Source organism: Leptonychotes weddellii, chromosome 8 (genome assembly GCF_054177405.1).
Source record: "Leptonychotes weddellii isolate Sample4059 chromosome 8, ASM5417740v2, whole genome shotgun sequence".
Taxonomy (NCBI): domain Eukaryota; kingdom Metazoa; phylum Chordata; class Mammalia; order Carnivora; family Phocidae; genus Leptonychotes; species Leptonychotes weddellii.
Genome location: NC_138376.1, coordinates 35763610 through 35781534, shown reverse-complemented (window position 1 = coordinate 35781534; position 17925 = coordinate 35763610).

Here is a 17925-nt window from a genome sequence, read left to right as displayed (position 1 = left end):
AAATAGGCTTATAAAGGCTAAGGTGCTTGCTTAAGGCTCTACAACAGAGTTGTAGAGATCAGACTTGAATCCTAATCCAAGGCTCTTTACTCAGGACTGATAACGAGAACTACTTTGTCAGGCTGAACCAGTGGACCCAGAGATCACAGTGATGAAATTTATTTGGCTTATAAGGGAAGCCTGATAAATTAAATTCAATAAATAATTATGAACTTATAGGAATGGGGTAGCATCTTTTGATGATCCAAGGGAAAGGGACGTAGAAGTTGTGGTTAAACAGAAGTTTCATATAGAATTAACATAATATAGAGCTTACCCCCTCCAAAAAAGCAACCCCAAAATGCATTATTAAAAAATATATATATATATAATGTTTGGGTCAGAGTTTATGAGAGTCTGATTTATATATTTTGTGGCTCACTTTGGAGGTTTTCTCAGGTTTGAGCTGCCTGACTTTGAGGGCTATGCTGAACTAGAAGGTTTCCAATGTGGGGGTTGGAGGGATAACCAGAAGAGTAAGAAACAGAATCAGGAGCAATTGTTGAGAAATCTAAACCTGATGACAAAGATCATTTGGGTGGGAGAAAGACTATCTTCAGTTATTTGCAGGGCTAAGGCAGAGACAATTTCTTTTTTTTTTAGAGAGTAATACTGTTTCCTCTATAGGCCAATTGAGGTTAAATGTAGAGGAGCTTTTAACCAATTAGATCAGGCTGCTTTTCAAAGGAGAAAATGACTCCTACTCTGGGGAAAAGTTGGACATGCTTCAGTGGTTCTCAACCTTGCATGTAAATAATCACCTGGGAATGAGCAGTCCTGTAAAGGCAGGTTCCCAGAGAGTTCGATTCAGAAGGTTTGTGGTGAAGCAGAGAACCAGCATCTCACACCATTTTTTCTGGAAACTCACGTTGGGCTAAGTGCTTGAGATCCTTGCCACTGTGGACTGCCACAGCACTTGGGAGCTTGTTAATGCATAATTTGAGGCCACTTTGCTATGCTCCTTAAACTTTAATGAGCAAATGAAACACTTGGGGATCTTGTTAAAATGCAGATTCTGTTTCAGTTGTTAGGGGGTGGGTACTTAGGTGACGTGGATGCTACTGGTCTCTAGATCACACTGAGGAGCCCATGACTGTGCCTCGGTTTCATGCAGAGTAGTGCCAACATGGGAAAAGACTACATGAATTCCCAATGAGAGAAGTAAACAATTTCTGACAATCTGAGGAGATTTCCAGACTCAGGCAGTCCTGGACTGGTCAAGATCTACAGCAGTGGTTCTTGATCCTGGTTGCACATTGAGATCAGCAGGGGAGCTTTGGGAAATCCAATGCCCAGGCTAAACTCCATACCACTTATGCCAGAATGTAAGCGCCTGGGACCCAGGTATGAGCATTTTTTTAAAGCTCCCCAGGAGATGCCAATGTGTAGTCAGCTTGGACAGCCACTGATTTGAGAGTTTGTGAAGAGAGTGCTTCTCAATCCTCACCCCAGATCTGATGGATAAATCTTAACAGGGAGTTAACCTGGAAATCTGCAATTGTGATTTTGCTATACATAGTCCCACTCAACTCTGCAGACTTGCTTTAGAACCCATAACCCTACTGTAAAATTCTATATAACTGTTAAGAATTGATACACTACCAAGCATGGATGGGGCAACATCTTAAAGCTTCATTGCACTGATGAATAATTGATTGATGCAACTGATCAATTCTTCATGGCTTTGAGCATTATGTATAAGGTATGATTAACCAAGAACGTTTGGGATGTGATGTTATTCTGATTTGTGTTTCTATATATATTGGATTGAAGGTTTGCCAATTTTCAAAAATAAAGTAAGATCTGATGAGTCATAAACTGCACTGACTATGTCATAGAATCTCAGACTGTTGTAGCCCCTGGGCTCTGGGACCATAGATCTCATTGTACAGTCCTGTAGATGCATCAGGCACCTCTCTTAAACTTCGATTTGAGCAATGGAGATGTGATCCATCTCTTGGTTAGCAAAATTGTGGCCCTTACCTTTGTAAGGAAACTTGGACATTGTGTAGAAGTCGTGTGGTTTTCAGGTGGGAAGTTAGGCTCATTTCTGCTACATTATGGTAGAGTCCAGTTACCCTAGTCCCTGCCAGCACTCTTTCACTATTCCAAGATGCTTATTTTGCTTCTTTTCTTGAAAGGAAGTAGAACGTGAAGTTAATGATTTGAAGAAGAATTATTTGCATTAGAAATCCAAAACGGTTTTTACTCTAGTTGACTTCAAGTAGCTGAATATGTGAAGCATGTTGCATGCCACCGTCTTTATCATTTCCAAAATACAGATATTCATAAAATACCTTACAAGGATATATTAAAAACATGGCAGCGGATACCTCCAGGGAGAGGAACCAGCCGTCCAGGAGACAGGAAGAGGAAAGGAAGGACATGTTCTTTTCATGATTTGTTCTTTGCAGCCTTTTTTTTTTTTTTTTTAAGATTTTATTTATTTGACAGAGAGAGACACAGCGAGAGAGGGAACACAAGCAGGGGGAGGGGCAGAGGGAGAAGCAGGCTTCCCGCAGAGCAGGGAGCCCGCTGCGGGGCTCGATCCCAGGACCCTGGGACCATGACCTGAGCTGAAGGCAGACGCTTAACAACTGAGCCACCCAGGTGCCCCTCTTTGCAGCCTTTTGAGGTTTGCACCATGTGCATATGTTGTGGAATTTAAAAAATTATAAATAAAAATTATTTTTAGAATACTTCTGAGGCATCCAGGGAATGTATGCTCATGAAGACCAAGGTAAGAGTCACATGAACCAGACTTAAAATGTCAGCAATAGTTTTGTAAGGGGCATTTTGGTAAAATCTGCAAAGGGAGATGGCATCCTGCTCTGCTCACCACCAACCCCAACCTCTGTGATTTTAGATTCTTTTCCTGGACTTGGCTCCCAAACAGACCTAATTAATGCAAAATTGAAATGGAGAGACTTCAGACTTAGAAATTTAGAGACGTGGAACATCGTAGCAATTTTCTGGCCAATCTTTTTATATTTCTCAATATAAGAATCACTTGTAATTAATAGCTTTAAGAGGAAAAAGGTCAAATATTTCTTTTTTTTTTTTAAAGATTTTATTTATTTATTCATGAGGGACAGAGAGAGAGAGAGAGGCAGAGGCAGAGGGAGAAGCAGGGTCCCGCGGAGCAGGGTGCCCAATGCGTGACTTGATCCCACGACGCTGGGATCATGACCTGAGCCGAAGGCAGATGCTTAACCGACTGAGCCACCCAGGCGTCCAAGGTCAAATATTTCTTAAGAGTCTTTGGATGGTTCTTCATCTCTCCAGAGGAAGTACTTCTGCACCGGCTTCGTCTTGTTTTCACTCACCAATTGCTGTATCCATAGCAGGACGCCAAACTGGAAATCTCATGAGGGAGATGGACGAGGCAAAAGGTAGCTCATTTCCAATAGTCCTATGACAATTGTTTCTCATTGTCTTTAGAAATTAGATGGTTGATTTCACACTAGAGTTTGGCTCGTTTTGTTCAAATATAGGGTACCCACCAACAGAAATGTTCATTTTATCATTCATCCATCCACGAAACATTTGAGCACCCACCGTGGGTCAGGCGCTATGCCAGAAGCTAAGAATACAAAGAAGAATTCCATACAAGACAGTAGCTACCATTGATACCAGGGCATTTGTCTGTTCACTGCTGTGTCCTTGGCATCTAGAACAGTGCCTGGAACATGGTAGGTGCTCTGTTACTCTATGTTGAATAAATGAAAGCATGCAGGCCCGGAGCTCAAGTTCACATCTGAGAAGAGAAACAGACATATGGACATTATAATCCAATGTATCTAAATGAAATGATAGAAATACAAAGAGGGTATTAGGAGAGTTAGAAACCGAATATGAATATGAATTAAGGGAAAAGATCACAAAGTTTTTCAGGGGAAGTCTTTTTTTTTTTTTTTAAGATTTTGACAGAGAGATCACAAGCAGGGGGGACAGCAGAGGGAGAGGGAGAAGCAGCAGGGAGCCTGCTCAGCAGGGAGCCTGTTGCGGGGCTCAGTCGCAGGACCCTGGGATCATGACCTAAGCAGAAGGCAGCCGCTTAACCGACTGAGCCACCCAGGCACTCCAGCAGTCTTCCTTCTTATTAATTTCAAAGCAAACTGTGCCAAAAACAAAGGGCTGACAGTTGCAGTTTCATATATTTCAAAGCTTTGGGGAATGAGATAGTTTGAAAAGGGGAAAAAATCCAGAAGGAAAACCTAGGTGTTGCAGACATTATTATGCAAACAAAGAGTTCATATTGTTTCTACATTTCTACCTTCTACATTGATCATGAGACATGAGGCTAGTCTTGTGACTGCTTTGCACGTATCACCTATTCATTCAGAGGACAGAACTTATGTGTCCCTTCATGGGACTCCTCCTATAAAGTATCCAAAGCACTTAGTATAATTCACTCTAATCTTAACCTGGATCTTATGATGTGGGACTTGTTAGAACTTCTCTTCTGCTGATGGGCAAACTGGTGAACAGATAGATTGTGACTACCCCCACGTCACACAGCTAGTAAGTGGTGGAAACAGGAAGGCTATTGTAGAACTGCGTGAGCCAGGCATGGTCCTAACTGACAAAGAAGGTAGACTGGATGCCTGTCCTTCTAGACCCTCTCATCTGGACTCAACCAAAGTCGAATTGCTTTTTTTTTTTTTTTACTTTGAAATAATTTAAAATACACAAGAAGTTCCAAAGTAATATAGGGAGTTCCTATCTACCCTTTGCCTACCTTCCCCAGGATAACATCTTTAATAGCCATAGTATTACCCAAACCAGGAAACTGGCATTCAAACAATTTTATTAACTAAGTTATAGATCTTACTTGGTTCACACCAGTGTTACATGCACTTTGTTTTTTGTTTTGTTTTTGTTTTTGTTTTTTGTTGTGAATACAGTACTATGCAATTTTATCACATATGTGGATTCATGAAACCACTACCATAATCAGAATACAGAACTGCTTTTTTTTTTTTAAGATTTTATTTATTTATTTGAGAAAGAGAGAGAGAGAGAGAGAGAGTGCACGTGTGAGAAGGTGAGGGGCTGAGGGAGAGAGAGAATCTCAAGCAGACTCCCTGCCAAGTGTAGAACCTGTCCCAGGGCTGGATCTCACAATACCGAGATCATGACCTGAGCCAAAACCAAGAGTCGGAATCTCAACCAACTGAGCCCCCAGGTGCCCCAGGAACTGCTTTATCACAACAAAGAAAATCCCTCCTGCTGCCTCTTTGTAACGATACCTTCCCCTCTACCCTAAGCCCTGACCACTGTTTTCCATCATGAGTTTGTCATTTAGAAAGTGTTACATAAATGGAATCATGCAGGATGTAATCTGAGATCCACTCATTTTCACAGCGTAATTCCCTTGCCATCTAACCAAATTGTTAAATACGTGAACACTTTGTTCCTTTTCATTGCTGAGTAGTATTCCATGGTAGGGATGTACCACAGTGCATATAACCATTCATGCATTGGAAAACATTTGGACTGTTTCCATTTTTTGGCTATTACCAGTAAAACTGCTAGCACTATTGGTATACAGGCTTTATGTGGAAACAAATTTCATTTCCTTAGGATAAATACTCAGGTGTAGGATTGTTAGATAAAATGCTAAGTGTATTTTTAACTTTATTAGTAAACCGACCAACTGTTTTCACAGTGGTGGGACCATTGTGTACCCAGAACGATACATAAGAGATCCAATAGCTCTGCATCCTTGTGAGTCCTCAGTATTTTCAGTATTTTTATTGTAGTCATTCTAGTATGTGTGTAGTAGTACAAACCTCAATTTATAGTTATGGAAATATGCAAATGAGTAAGAATTTAAAATGAAAAAGTGCTACCTTTCAGACGCTCACTTCTATTTAATTGCCATAATTTCATTCTTTTTAAAATTTCATTTATTGGATGCTTAAACATGAGATCGACCCTCATGACAAAATTTTAAGTGTACAATACAGTGTCATTTACCACAGGTACAAAGTATACAGTAGATCTCTAGAACTTATTCATTTTGCTTAATTAAAAGTTATGCCTCTTGATTAGTAACTCCCAATTTTCTCCCTACTCCCAGTCCCTGGCAACCACTATTCTGCTCTCTGATTCTATGAATTTGGGTATTTTTATGCTTCACATAAATGAAATCATACAATGTCTTTCTGTGACTAGCTTATTTCACTTAGGCATGAACTCAAGGTTCATCCATGTTGTCACACATTGCAGAATTTCCTCCTTTCTTAAAGTCTAAATAATATTCCATTGTATGTATATACCAGATTTTCCTGATCCATTCATCTCTTGATGGAATTTAGTCTGTTTCCATATCTTGGCTATTGTGAATAGGGCTGCAATGAGTACAAAGGTGTTAGTATCTCTTTGAGATCCTGATTTCAATTATTTTGGATAAATTCCCAGAGGTGAGATTGCTGGATCATATTAGTCATTCTATTTTTTATTTTTTGAGGACTATCCATACTGTTTTCCCTAAGGGCTATAACCAATTTACATCCTTAGTAATACTATACAAAAATTCCCTTCTCTCCACATCCTTACCAACACGTTATCTTTTGCCTTTTTTTTAAATTGAGGTATAATTGACATACAACATTGTGTTAGTTCGTGTATGACATAATGATTTGATATTTGTATATATTGCAAACTGATCACCACAATAAGTCTAGTTAATATTTATCTCTTTTGACTTTTTGATAATACCCATCCTAACAGGTTTGAGGGAGCATCTCACTGTGGTTTTGATTTGCATTTCTCTGATGATGGGTGACATTGAGCATCTTTTTATATACCTCTTGGCCATTTGTATGTCTTCTTTGGAGAAATGTCTATTCATGTCTTTAGCCCATTTTAGGGTTATTTTTTACTACCAAGTTGTAGGAGTTCTTTATATATTTTGGAAGTTAACTCCTAATTAGATAAATGGTTTGCAAATATTTCCTCCCATCCCATTTACTTCCTTTGCACTGTTGACTGTTTGCTTTGTTTTGCAGAAATTTTTAGTTTGATGTAGTTCCATTTTTTCTTTTTAAGAGAGAGAGCAAGCATGAGCAGGGAGAAGGGCAGAGGGAGAGGAAGAGAGAGAATCCTAAGCAGGCTCCACGCCCAATGAAGAGCCCTAAACGGGGCTCAATTTCACGACCCTGAGATCATGACCCAAACCAAAATCAAGAGTCAGTCGCTTAACCAGTTGAGCCACCCGGGAGCCCCTACTTGCCTATTTTTGCTTTTGTTATTTGTGCGTTTCGTGTCCTACCCATGAAATCATTGCCAAGACCAATGTCAAGCTTTCCCCTGTGTTTTCTTCTAGGAGTTCTACAGTTTCAAGTCATATGCTTATATCTTACTCCATTTTGAATTGGGTTTTGTGAATGGTGTAAGATAAGGGTCCAGTTTTATTCTAATTTTTAGGGAAGTCTTGACTCCCCTTGCTCCATTTACGTTACTTCTGATAGAAATTTGTTCAGGTGACCCCAGGTCAGTGTCAAAGAATGGAGCTTAAGTCTGGTCACATGTTTAGAGTGTTCCACAGAAAAAAAACTCTGTAGGCCAATAAATTTGGAAAAAGCTATATACTCTGCTTCTCTCCTCCCACCCCTTGAATATTACAATGCCCATTAGTAGCATTTAGGGAGCCTAAAAGTCTTGTAATGAAGTAACCTGTTTAACATTGTTTAACACAGCATTTTCCAAATTCACATGACCATGAAATACACACACATATAAATGCTTTTTAGTGAATTCATTTGCTTGTTCTACAAATGCCTATTGGCTCATAGAATAGTAATTTTCTACAGAGCAGAGTCTAGAGGATGCTGCGATAGATCGTAACATTGTGGCATATAGAAAGAACAGTGCTTTAGGGTCAGAAGATCTGGGCCCACTGTTGCTGTTGGTTAAGGCTGGGAACGTCTGAGCCCACGTGAGCCAGCTGTCAGAGTAAGGCAATAACCTGGTGGCTGAAGAGGCCCCGAGAGTTCCAGGGAAGCAAGAGGCATAAAAACGGTCACTGTTACCATGGTCAGGTCAAGCTCTGGGTCAAAGACCAGCATTCGGACGTGCAAGCAAAATAATCGATACCAGGCAAAGCCAACTAGAAAGTGATAATGTGGTGCTGATAACCGAGACAAGGCTTTGACAGAACCAGAGATTTTGCCTTCACTTTGGTCAGAAGCCAAGTCCAGGATCCTAAGTGGGACCTCTGGCCTGGAGCAGCTGGGACAGACTCGGGATCTGTGGGGTTCTGAGCCCAAGCTGAGATGTCAAGTCAGGCCTGAAGGTCCACATGGGAGCCCATCTGGGAGATATATGGCGGCATGGTTCTAGATAGGATGTGTCCCAGGCATCTAGAATTCAGAGGTCACAAGGACAATTTTCAAGGCTTTATGGTTTAAAATCCAGTGGTGGCTTTGAGCAGGAGGAGGGTGGGAGATCAGCCAAGGCCCAGAGAGCAGGGCATTAGTATTTAGAAGGCGAGCAGCATGTGTCAGGTTGGCAGTCCCTCAAAGATGGGAAATAGGGATGAAATCCGCACTAGTGATGGTCTGAGAGTGGGGGATTAAAGATGCTTTTAGTCTCCAAGTACCCCCACATAGCCCTTCTTCTCTAAGACTAGATCTATCCCTGGGGGATACAATTGAGCTTAAAGATGAGGGTGAGAGGTGGGTGAACAGAAGCCCAGCAAGACAACACAGCCAGGGCATTGAAAACCATGGGCCACAAATGAGGAAAATAGGCAAGTGAGCCCCTGACTCAAATGGGGGACAAGTGAGTGGAAGTGAAGTCATGTCTGGATGCAGGGGACCTGGCATTGCCCTGGAACAAGGTTCTTAAATCTCATAAAGTATGAAATTAGATCTCAACATGGTCCAACTCTCCCCTCCATCATTCCAAATGGTCACTGACTCATCTGCCTGAAGTTTGGTTAACTTTATTTTAGAAGAAAATGATTATAAATGTAGTAGCCTCAGATATCTGCAGCCCAAGGACAGGGGGTTATGTAAATGGAAGGAGCATTAGAGGTCACTTAATCACACTTCTCACTCCAGAACTCTCTATCGTATACTGCACTGCAATTCAAATTCATGACCCCTGAAACTTACAAACATCCCTCCAAGCCCTTGAGCTCTGAAACCAGTCAAGTGCAACTGCTCAAGTGCAAAGTGTGGGATTTTCAACTGCCGAGCAAACTGGGGCAGTGATGATAGCCAGAATAGATAATTCCATGGCAATGATTATCTACACGCTACAATTCAGCTGCCAAATGGCAACTCTGGATTTCATTCTGAGATCTACGAATCTTGCTCAAAGTCTCAGCTACGTGAGAAAATAGCTCGTGCTGTGAAGTGAATATTTCCAAATATATTTCCACAGGTGCAATTGCAGATACAGTGAACCTAATAACAAGCACAGTAAAAACAATTTATCTACATTACCACACTTTCATTCCAATTAGCAGTTGTTTTGTTGCACCAAGTGAAACAAACACATGAAAATAGTAAGGTCTGGTCTGGCTTTCTGTTTTGAAAATACTTTCAGAGAAAACAAATGTTTGCAAACTAAATAAATGTGCATGCTTGAATAATGTGCCTAGTCTGGCACGTAGGTTCTATATAAAGGAAGCATCTTCGGGGGAGGCATCAGTGTTTAGTAAACTATCCAAGAGATATGCTAGTCCCAGGAGGCCATGTTCTCACAGGAGATGTTGCAGAAGGTGAAAAGTGCCATGGTGAATCCAGGAGCTTAAAGAGTGCGTCATGCCTGTGTCTCCATCCTGTTAGGACTCCTCTCTCCCACCAGCCCAACTCCAACCAGCTCCCATCCCGATCCAATCAGTACTGTCCTCCAAGGACTGGACTGTGCATAATTTTACATTTTCAACCCCCATTCTTCTCCCTTCTTTATCCACTCAAATTTATTGGTCCAGCCCAATGATATATTTTGCAGTCCCCCACATTGGCCCCAAATTTCCTTCATAGACCTTTGTCAGGGCTGCTTCCTCTGCCTAGAATGCCCTCCCTGCACCCTCAACTGCCTCCGACCTCCCCCTTTGTTGGCTAATTTATCCTTTCCCAGCAAGTTAAATAATTTAAATAATAATTTTAATAATTTAAATTTAAATAATTCTAGTTAAATAGTTCGTCCTGCTACCTCTCAGCCTCCAGTGGTCTGCTAGCTGTTCCCACCTTATTTTTGTCAGCTGTATGGCAAGAGCTGTGCCCAGTAAATTCCATTTGATGGAATTAATAAGAGGAAGTTTAGGAGTCATTAGGAGGTTAGGAGGAAGACCGAACATTAAGAAGAAAAGGAGGTAGGTAGGCCAGATGTCATATGGACCACCAGAACCGACAACGTTAAATTCAGTGAGAAGAAAATGTAGCTCTTGCTAGCAGGTGTTTCCAATTCAATTGCAGTTGGTGAGGCAAACCCAAGTGAGACTATTTAAGCCACAAATTACAGGGCAGCCTATATAACAACAATGATAAAGAATAAATGGAATAAATTAAAATGGCACGGAATTAGTCACTTTCTGCCCATCCTGGCAACTGGGTGTCTTGCTTTCCTCTTTGCCATGCCCCATCCCTTGTTTCAGGAAAAGTAAAATTCACTGTAAAAGTATGTGTCCCAGGTGCCTGGGTGGCTCAGTCGGTTAAGTGTCTGCCTTCAGCTCAGGTCATGACCCTGGGATCGAGTCCCTCGTCGGGCTCTCTGCTCAGTGGGGAGTCTGCTTCTGTTTGTCACTCCCCCTGTTTGTGCTCTCTCTCCCTCTCTCTCTCTCTCTCTCTCTGGCAAATAAATAAATAAAATCTTTTTTTAAAAAAAGTATGTGTCCCTTGGGCACCTGGGTGGCTCAGTTGGTTAAGCGACTGCCTTCGGCTCAGGTCGTGATCCTGGAGTCCCGGGATCGAGTCCCGCATCGGGCTCCCTGCTCGGCGGGGAGTCTGCCTCTCCCTCTGACCCTCCCCCCTCTCATGCTGTATCTCATTCTCTCTCTCAAATAAATAAATAAATAAAATCTTTAAAAAAAAAAAAAAGTATGTGTCCCTTCTCCCTTTTGTCTCTCTTAAAAATATTCTCATGAAATGATATGGTATTTGGGGTTTCTTTCAAAATAATTTGGGTTGGGGCAGGGAGAGAGTGGGACATACATGAAACATGCCTGGCTATGAGCTGATTATTCTCGAAGCTGGGTGACAGGTACACTGGGGCTTATGAAGCTTTTCTAGTTTTGTGTAAATTATTCATAATAAAAAATTCAAAATAAATCCTCATCAGGAACCATGAGTTCTACTCTAGTTAAATAATTCAGCAGGCTACATTAAATACTAATTGGATGTTTATCCATGACTTCAACAAAATCTCAAGCACATGTGAAATGTGTCAGATATGTGATGAGGTATAAGACACTTACTGTGATAAATGCAAATGTCCCTATGTTTTCTGCTTCCTCCTCAAGCTGAATCCTGGCTTTCCCGGACTCTCGGTTCGGGGATGATCTTGGAGGAGATGGTAAGGGTTATCAATGGCCTCATAGCTGAGAAATGGGCATAGTTTTCTCCTGTCATTGGGTGCCACTGAGGGCCTCTTACATAGTAAATATCCACAAAATATGGGGACGCTTACCACCGCCATGCTATATCTCTTACGTGGTTTCATTCATCTACTATTCTTAGATAAGAAAGTTAAGACACAGAGAGGTTAAGTAACTTGTCCAATGTCACACTGAAAGTAAGGGGCAGATAGACGAATTGAACTTTAAGGTGTTGGACCCCCAGAGTCAATTCATCCAATCACTAAGAAATGCCCAGGTCAGCCTTCCATCCTTACATGGGCTGATTTCCATATCTACTTAATTTGGTCTCATGCCTTCCCACTCTCAAATACCAGCTTTAGGGAAAACTTTCTCACTCCCTTTCCCCTGCTTTAGAAGATAATTCTCTCTCTCTCTCTCTCTCTATCTCTGTCATATACCTGATGCCTGGATTGCCTTAGGCTAAATATGACTACTCTAGCCCTCGGATAAAATTTTTCCCTACAGCTAAATTATTTTTGGTTCTAGGGTCTTTGAAATTGCGTTATAAGATGTGGTGTTATGACGGCAAAGGACAAAGAGAAGGAATGAGGTGTCAGCTGCTACCTTACGATGCCCCTTCTTCTTTCAAGAGAGAGCTCCTTGAGGAGGTAGAGGAGGCTAATAACAGCCAACATTTAGTGACCACTCAACAGATTCTAATGCCCAGCCCTTTACAGCATTTATAGCTCTTAGAACAACCCAGTGGGGTAGGCACAATGCTCTCCATTTTACAAGCGAGGGGCTGAAGCTGATAGAAGTTAAGCACTTGCTTCAGGTCACGCAGCTAGTGGGCAGCAGAGGAGGGATTTGCCCCGTGGCTGATGGGTACCTTTGTGCAGGTCGTTCTGATGGGCACACAGGTGCCGTGCAGATTAGTGGAAGCCCTGTGTGAACCCAGGCCCAGCCGACTTGGCATTCGGAGCTTCGAGTCTTGATCCCCCCAGGAATAAGCCTGAACTTTCTACAGAGATTTGACATTGCCTGGGGTACACTGGATTTTGCAAGGACGTTTTGAGAAGGGAGAGATCAATGCTGACTGGTAAAGAAGAAGCATTCCTGGAGGAAGTAAGCCTAAGCCACACGTTGATGGATAGGCAGATCATTTCTAGACAGGGAGAGAAGACAGGATTTCCCTAGGTAAGAGAGGAGGGAAAGAGGCAAGAGAGAAATGCACACAGAGAGCCTGGGGAGGAGTAAAGGGCGGTTCTGACTGAAGTGGGCATGCAGGTGATGGGGGTGCCAAGGATGGGGAGGGAGGGAGGGCCGGACTGGGGGTAGAGCAGTTTAGACTTGAAGCAGGATGCAGTATGGAGCCAGGGGAGTGCTCTGATCCAGGGAGGGGTGAGATGAAAGCATTTTCAGGAGGATTAGGCTGGCTGAGGCACAAGATGACTTGGTCTTGGGCAGGTTCAGTCCAAGGGTTGACAAGAAGTCACGAAGGAACTGCCCTATTCTGAGGTTCAGCCCAGCTTTGGTCTCCCAGTTGTGGTGATGGCAGTCTTCATAAGAAGGCTGGAATGATGTAAGGGACCTCCCTGTGTGTCTCTGGGTCTCGTTCATCCTCCCACCAGCTATCCCTCACCCGACATTTCTAGCTGATGCAGACCAGAGGACTCAGAGGCTGGGGTTTTCAGAGGCAACTCCCTGAACTTGCCTGCTCTGGCTTCCTCCCTTGCAGAGAGGAGAAAACACATTGCTCAGCTGGACCCGGGGCCTTTGCCGTCACGTGGCCACAGCTGACCTGGCCTTCTCTTTGGCTCACCTCATGTCCCCATCTCCTCTTGTGTGGCCCTTTCTCCCACCTGTTCATTCATTGCACTTATTTCACCTTCTCTAACCCTCTGGAGGCTCTGAGGAGAAATTGTGCTTCCAGCCCCAGTGGCAAGGTTTAGAAAGACACGATGTTCTGCCAAGCCTAGGATGGGGACTTAATGAGAGGTGAGTCTCATCACTCCCACTCTCCCTCACTGGCAGTGGTTTATGGGTGACAAAGAAGGCTCCTGGCAGGCATTTGTGCCCCACCCCAAGGCAGGTCGGGAGTGGGTCTGAGTTACAGCTCTTGCTCAGCCCTAGCCTGATCCAAGGTCTGCACCAGCTCGGTGCACTTCTTCATTGGTGCTATAGGGGGGCTTCAGGATCCCCCGCCTTCAGGATTCCCTGAGCACCTTCCCATTCTCAGTATGTTGGCTGGGTAGAACCCTGGCTCCACCTGGGGCTGTGGCTGCCCAGTGTGGGTACATGAAAGTGACTACCATGTAGTAACCGCTCCTACTAGCAATAGTCATATACATGCTCACACTGACCGACACACGCACAAGCTTTGCTCCCTGTGATTCTGATTCCTCTCTCTGGGAAGGATGAATGTGAATTACACTGGGAGGATTTGTTAAGTGGAGTATTCACAGGGCTTCAGAAGAACAGGAGCCAGTGCGCATGTGAGAAAGAGGAGGTCCGTGACAAGCCTGGACTTGTCGGTTTGGGGCAGTTTCATGGGTAGTGGGAGATGATGCTGGAGAGAGAGGAGGCATCTGTCAAGGACACTGGGGATGAGCTGAGCAGCCTGCCTCTGGAAAGGTGTGTGTGTTGCTACTGAGGTTCTCATGGGACAGTCAATTGCAGAGACTTGGTTATGAGTCAGCACTGCTAAGAAATCCTAAGACAGCTTTGAGGAAATGAGCATTGACAAGAGGTCAGTTTGTTTTTTCAGCCACTCTCTTGCCTTGGAATGAGGTTGGCTTTCCTTTGTCCCTTCCAGTCACTACAATTGCTTAAAGTGATGCCTCACAGACTCTGAACATGGGTTTCCTGTGGGCAGGACAAATTGCTAGCAATATCAGGGGCGCGTGCATGCGCGGTGTGTGTGTGTGAGACAGAGAGAGACTGATAGATAACACATTGAGGTTGAGAAGGGAGGAAAGAAAAGACAGTGTAGTGTCTTAACTGCTAATGGTCGGTAAATGTCAGTGCTTAATAAATGCTGCTGTGTTGAACTCAGGAACACAGCAGAATTAAAGAGCTGTCCTGGGACTGCCATATTCCTTTTCTTGTTTGGTGGACTCTTCCACCAACCAAGTGAGCACCATGCAGTCATGCCCATCGCAACAGAAATGCTGGCAACAGGAGGGAGCAGCTTGGAAGCCAATGTCTTTGGAGATAGTTTTGCTCTTTCTTGTCTTAGGTTCTGTGGTTCTTCCTAGTCTTGGATTAATGAACTTTGCTTCACACCAAGGCTATTGCCAGTACCCATAACCCTGGGCCAGCCACTTTCTTAATGCAGGGACCCCTGAGAGTGTGATTGGCTCCACATTAAACTGTCGCCACTGGGGCGCCTGGGTGGCTCAGTTGGTTAAGCCACTGCCTTCGGCTCAGGTCATGATCCTGGAGTCCCGGGATCGAGTCCCGCATCGGGCTCCCTGCTCGGCGGGGAGTCTGCTTCTCCCTCTGACCCTCCCCCTTCTCATGCTCTCTCTCTCTATCTCATTCTCTCTCTCAAATAAATAAACAAAATCTTAAAAAAAAAAAAATAAACTGTCGCCACTACTGAAGTCACACAAGGGTCTCCTGAGTTTGGGCCAACACAGCCATGGTCAGTGATGAATGGAAGGTGACATGTGCCATCTTTCCCAAGAGCTGAGCTCTTGTTTCTATTAAACAAGCAACCAATCAATCACATAAGTACTAATTGAATGTCTATGGTGCCACTCAGCATTTGGAGGCAGCCTCCTGTCCTTTGATACCTCAGGACTGTTAACTCTGACTTGAGCTTGCACCTGCTTGTGCTCCAGAATCACTTGATTTCTCTTAACTAAATTTGTTTCTTCCTCTAGAAATTGAAAGATATAGCTCTGACTTAAGTATTCATGGAGCAGTAGAGAAATGGGATAGTACAAACTGGTATAAGAAATTCTTTCAGTTATTGAGTTCTCCAGTCATTTTGGACTGCATGGATATTTTTTCTCTCATTCTAAAGGTATGAAACATTTCACACCAAGAGAAAAGAATAGAGAGTAACATTGCAATAACCTGGATATCAACTATCTAGTTTTGTTAGATATTAATATTTTTCCATAGTGGCTCCAGAACTTTGTTTTTCGAAGAAATGGAGCTTTGTACTTAATCCTAATTCTATGATGTGACTTAGGAATGAGTTGGTTATCTCTGTGCTGCTAAATGCAATGAAAGGTTGGGCTTTGAGAGGAAGGGAGGTGACTAAAGTTCCAGATTCTGTTGCAAAAGAATTATAAAATATGCTTAATAGAAATTCTAAAATATTTTTAATGGAGTTTATCAATTGTATTCATCAAACAGAGTGTAAGTGGATTTTAATTTCCCTAAACACTAACATTTTTGAAAGATTTTGCAAGTCTTTCTGTCTATAAGATAACAAATTCACCTATCATTCTATTGTCCTTGCCTTCCACAAATTAGCATATCCGAATGATCATCAGGCACTTAGAATTTAAGAATATGATTTATTCTTTTGGTTTCAGTCCTTAGAAAGCCAAAAGTTCAATGTCGCTTTTCTATTTTGGCTTGGTTTAACAATTTCCTAGGTTGTTCTTTGAAAAGAGAGAGATGTGTGAATATTAACTCAACCTCATTAATGAATGGCTACTTGAGTACTCTGAGCTGAAAAGTTGAGTGGGTTGTTTCACTTGAATCAGAAAGTTAGAGTATTCATTCATACAGAGAACCAAGCTGATAATGATTTATAGCATTTGGAATATGCAAAACATGTGAATAATAATGGACATACTTTGAGAGATTAAAGATAACCCTAGCAAATCCTAAGATTTTCCATTCTCATTATAGATACTATTAGAACTCACTGTCTCCAAGGACAAAGACCATGTCGTACATAGCATGTTCTTACATCAATGCAAGAGAGAGAACAGTCAGTTGAGTTCAAAATAGATGACAACAGTGCCCAGTGCACTTAGTTGGAAACTATGAGAAGTTCAAAGATGACCAACACACAGCTCTCTCGCCATCAAGTTATATAGTCAGGAAAACAGGTGTGTGCAACTAAATAGACCACAAGTTAGTAAGAAGCAAGTGTTATAACAGATGTACAAGGGAAATTCCATGTGATCAGTGAACACACTTTGCTAATGCAGCAATGATTTATGTGGCAAGTACCGAGTAATCCATTCGAACTGCCAGGAGTGCAGGGAAGCTCAAGATATGTGAGTATTTGATTTGGTCTTGAAAGATAGCCAGCATTTCAGTGGGAAGAGAATTGGGAATAACAACATAGGCAAAGTAGGGAAAGAGGCATGACAGGAGGAAACTGGTACAGAATGAGCAAATGGCATAAAGATGTAGTGAGTTTCAAATTTCCATAAAGATTTGTCTAGAATTCGAGTCTTCAATGCCTTACCTTCCATACATTTCTCTCTCCACTGTGATATGGCCTTACCTACATCACTTGCTCAAATGGCTCCTGGACAGGTTATTAGTGATTTTTCCACTCTAAATCCAAAGGACACTCTAGTCCTCGTCTGATTTGACTTCTTGGCAACAATGTGGTCTGCTCTTGCCTTTTCACTCATCCCTTGGCTTCTGCAACACCTTGTTTTTCCTCCTTTTCCTCTGATCTCTATTCTCATGTCCCTTTTCTCTGGCCATCCTTTCTTGCTCCAAGTCTTCTTGCATACATTTCCTTCTGTATTAATAACAACCTTCCCCCCATATTATATCTGAATAATTCTTATTTAGCTTCAGCTCTCAGCTCAGTTATTACTTCCCTTAGGAAACCTTCCCTACCTCCCTATTCCCCAAATCTTGTCCCTGTGCAGTTAGGAGCAACCAGGTGATTGCTCATAGTACCCAGCTGTCCTCCTAGATTAGTACTTACCACACATTCTTTTCACTGATTGTATCATCTGAATCTAAACACAAGAGTCATGTCCTCCATTAAAGTTCCAACACTTAGGACAGTGTTGGGCTAATACCAAGTGCTTAATAAATATTTCTTGAATGAATAAATGATTTATTCAGGGGCAATCCAGAAATTTGGGCTGGTTAAAATAGGGTGTATATAGGAACAGGTGAGGGGAAACATAGGTTGGGAGAGAATCTTGGACTTTAAACTAAAATGTTTTAACTCCATTTTATAGGCGAAGTACTTGGAAGAGCCCTGAGCCTGAAAATGACACGACCTAGCATTAGCCTAGTAGTCTGTTTTGTTAGCTGGTGTAGTATAACCCATGAGGTGAAGCAAACAGCAGAGTCTGGTTGAGCAACTGTAAAAACAGAAGGATAATGATTTATTGACAAGGCATGGTGAC